The sequence below is a fragment of the Nerophis lumbriciformis genome, linkage group LG37 (genome assembly GCF_033978685.3).
Source record: "Nerophis lumbriciformis linkage group LG37, RoL_Nlum_v2.1, whole genome shotgun sequence".
NCBI classification, from domain to species: Eukaryota; Metazoa; Chordata; class Actinopteri; order Syngnathiformes; family Syngnathidae; genus Nerophis; species Nerophis lumbriciformis.
The window spans coordinates 24,430,001-24,433,926 of record NC_084584.2 but is presented as its reverse complement, the minus strand read 5'-3'; the positions used below and the strand labels follow the sequence as shown (position 1 = coordinate 24,433,926).

Sequence of the window (3,926 nt, the reverse complement as noted above, 5' to 3'; positions counted from 1 at the left end):
AAAAGACAAAACTGGTACATTCAACTTAATGGCAAAGACTACTACCTTGGTAAGGCAACATAATTTAATATTTTAGGATTGCAACTGTATTTCAAGACATCTATATAATATTTCCTAATGAGACACAGAAGTGTAAGAAAACAAGATAACAACTAGAGATGTCCGATAATGGCTTTTTTGCCGATATCCGATATTCCGATATTGTCCAACTCTTAATTACCGATTACGATATCAACCGATACCGATAAACACAGTTGTGGAATGAACACATTATTATGCCTAATTTTGTTGTGATGCCCCGCTGGATGCATTAAACAATGTAACAAGGTTTTCCCAAATAAATCAACTCAAGTTATGGAAAAAAAAATGCCAACATGGCACTGCCATATTTATTATTGAAGTCACAAAGTGTATTTTTTTTTTTTAACATGCCTCAAAACAGCAGTTTGGAATTTGGGACATGCTCTCCCTGAGAGAGCATGAGGAGGTTGAGGGGATAGGGGGTAGCGAAGGTGTATATTTAGCATCCCGGAAGAGTAAGCGCTGCAAGGGGTTCTGGGTATTTGTTCTGTTGTGTTTATGTTGTGTTACGGTGCGGATGTTCTCCCGAAATGTGTTTGTCATTCTTGTTTGGTGTGGGTTCACAGTGTGGCGCATATTTGTAACAGTGTTAAAGTTGTTTATACGGCCACCCTCAGTGTGACCTGTATGGCTGTTGACCAAGTATGGTTTGCATTCACTTGTGTGTGTGAAAAGCCGTAGATATTATGTGACTGGGCTGGCACGCAAAGGAAGTGCCTTTGAAGGTTTATTGGCGCTCTGTACTTCTCCCTACGACCTTTTAAAAAGTCATAAAGTTTACTTTTTGAAACCGATACCGATAATTTCCGATATTACATTTTAAAGCATTTATCGGCCGGTAATATCGGACTTTCGATATCATCGGCCATCTGTAATAACAACTGGACATTTCTTCGTTTTTTTTTTTAAAGAATTAGCATTTATTAACAACATCTTACCGATTTCCAGGTTCCGGTTATTGGCAGTTGAAACATACCAAGTGTTGGAGACAGAATTAGGAGTTTGAGTAGCAGTGTGAGGAGTTGTAGGTCACATGGGCACAGGTGGGTGTGTGCATAATTAGGTATTTAGGGAGAGCACATACACCTGTGTTCGAGGATAGAGGAGAGGATATGTTTGGGGGTGCCACACTCTTTGTTTACTGCTGTTTTTTGGCCATCATGTTTTCCGTCTGTCACCATATTCATTTTTTTTTTGTCATCCTGTTTTGGAAAAACGTTCAAATGAACTCCAGAGTCAAAAGCGTGTCATTCAAGAGATGAAGACGCGTTGTTATCCCTCCAGCGACCAAAAAAGGGCGGGGAAGTCACAACATCAAGGTAAAATATTACATTTGTTATACCGAAATCTTTTCTGACTAGAAGAAAGTAAAAATGTGTTTCGCATTTATTTTAAATGTATATTTGTTCATTTATTAATTTTTATGTATTGTTTATTATTTCATCTTAAACCAGTCCGAAATTGAAAATTGTAATTTATTTGTATAGTTGAATCCGCCCCTAAGCTTGGTGTGGCCCGGCCTCTATTTGATCTTGAATATTTCTTATGTATTATTGTTAGGGATGTCCGATAATGGCTTTTTGCCGATATCCGATATTCCGATATTGTCCAACTCTTTAATTACCTATACCGATATCAACCGATATATACAGTCGTGGAATTAACACATTATTATGCCTAATTTGGACAACCAGGTATGGTGAAGATAAGGTACTTTTTTTTAAAAATTAATAAAATAAGATAAATAAATTAAAAACATTTTCTTGAATATAAAATAAAATAATATAAAAACAGTTACATAGAAACTAGTAATTAATGAAAATTAGTAAAATTAACTGTTAAAGGTTAGTACTATTAGTGGACCAGCAGCACGCACAATCATGTGTGCTTACGGACTGTATCTTCCGCTTATCCGAGGTTGAGTCGTGGGGGCAGCAGCCTAAGCAGGGAAGCCCAGACTTCCCTCTCCCCAGCCGCTTCGTCCAGCTCCTCCCGGGGGATCCCGAGGCGTTCCCAGGCCAGCCGAGAGACATATATATTGATATATAATGTAGGAACCAGAATATTAATAACAGAAAGAAGCAACCCTTTTGTGTGAATGAGTGTAAATGGGGGAGGGAGGTTTTTTGGGTTGGTGCACTAATTGTAAGTGTATCTTGTGTTTTTTATGTTGATTTAATTAAAAAAATAAAAATAAAATAAAAATAAAAGATACCGATAATAAAAAAACCGATACCGATAATTTCCGATTTACATTTTAATCCCTAATTGTTGTTGTTATGATTAGACTCCTGAAGGGCCCCAACCCCACGATAAACCTAATGTTACCGCCCCACATACACACACAGTATTGTTGACTTAATTTGGTTGGTAAAGATCTTAAGGTTTTTGATTTTTTTTTTTAGGATGGGATTAACATATTGAGATGATGGGTTTGTAAACCAATTCCTTATTGCATGTGTACACTCCCATGCATCCATCTTTGTTCCACACGTGCCAAATGACGGACTCCACTATCAGAAAGTCCACAATATTTATATTTATTTATGTTTTTGTTTCATCAATAATGTTTTTCCTTTTTAAGCGTTCTGACAATGGAATTATTCGGCCTTTTGGGGTTGGGGGGCTAAAGGCTCCATTAAATATCCTTGAACCTCCCTTAAATATTTGGCGTTTTTATTTTTTTATTCTGTTTTTTTTTTGGTTTGTTTGCTTTACAAAATAGTGCCAACAAATTTAATATAAAGTAGCCAGAATGTGAGTTTTATTAATTAAACAAGATTTAAGATTAGGGATGTCCGATAATGGCTTTTTGCCGATATCCGATATTGTCCAACTCTTTAATTACCGATACAGATATCAACCGATATATGCAGTCGTGGAATTAACACATTATTATGCCTAATTTGGACAACCAGGTATGGTGAAGATAAGGTACTTTAAAAAAAAACCAAAAAAACCCAAAACATTTTCTTGAATAAAAAAGAAAGTAAAACAATATAAAAACAGTTACATAGAAACTAGTAATGAATGAAAATGAGTAAAATTAACTGTTAAAGGTTAGTACTATTAGTGGACCAGCAGCACGCACAATCATGTGTGCTTACGGACTGTATCCCTTGCAGACTGTATTGATATATATTGATATATAATGTAGGAACCAGAATATTAATAACAGAAAGAAACAACCTTTTTGTGTGAATGAGTGTAAATGGGAGAGGGAGGTTTTTTGGGTTGGTGCACTAATTGTAAGTGTATCTTGTGTTTTTTATGTTGATTTAATAAAAAAAAAGAAAAGATTAAAAAACAAACAAAAAAACGATATCGATAATTTCCGATATTACATTTTAACGCATTTATCGGCCGATTATATCGGCAGGCCGATATTATCGGACATCTCTACACAAGATGCTTTATTTATCAATAAAAAGTACAACATTTTTTTGCGGTCAACGTGTCCAAGAAACAAAAATACAATATGACATTATAACATTATTGATATAAATATGATTATAAAATATGTGAAATTTCTCTTTTCATGTAGGATTATCATAAGTGGATAGAGATAATCATACCAATAAATAATAACAGTAATAATTATACAACAATTATTTGTATCAATACTATAATTGTTATAATTAGTGCATCTACTACAGACCTGGGCAAATTAAGGCCCGGGGGCCACATGCGGCCCGTTAAGCTTTTCAATCTGGCCCGCCGGACATTCCCAAATAATTTTTTTAGATCTTTAAGATGGAAACTAGCTGCTATTATGATGTGCAGTCATGTTTTCTAATGACCGCAAGTCTTGAACTATACAAAGTATTTCAATGGTTGGAATCTGC

The 3,926-nt window shown here is 35.3% G+C and overlaps 1 protein-coding gene across 1 annotated transcript in view; it reads left to right on the top strand.

Annotated features, from left to right (window-relative positions):
- The first annotated feature begins 1,192 nt into the window (after positions 1-1,192).
- The window catches only part of LOC133577304 (CMP-N-acetylneuraminate-beta-galactosamide-alpha-2,3-sialyltransferase 1-like), a 224,479-nt gene continuing 221,745 nt past the window's right edge, over positions 1,193-3,926 (top strand). The window contains exon 1 of the mRNA XM_061931006.2: positions 1,193-1,400. The gene's annotated coding sequence lies outside the window, so the exon portion shown is untranslated. The remainder of the gene's footprint in view (positions 1,401-3,926) is intronic.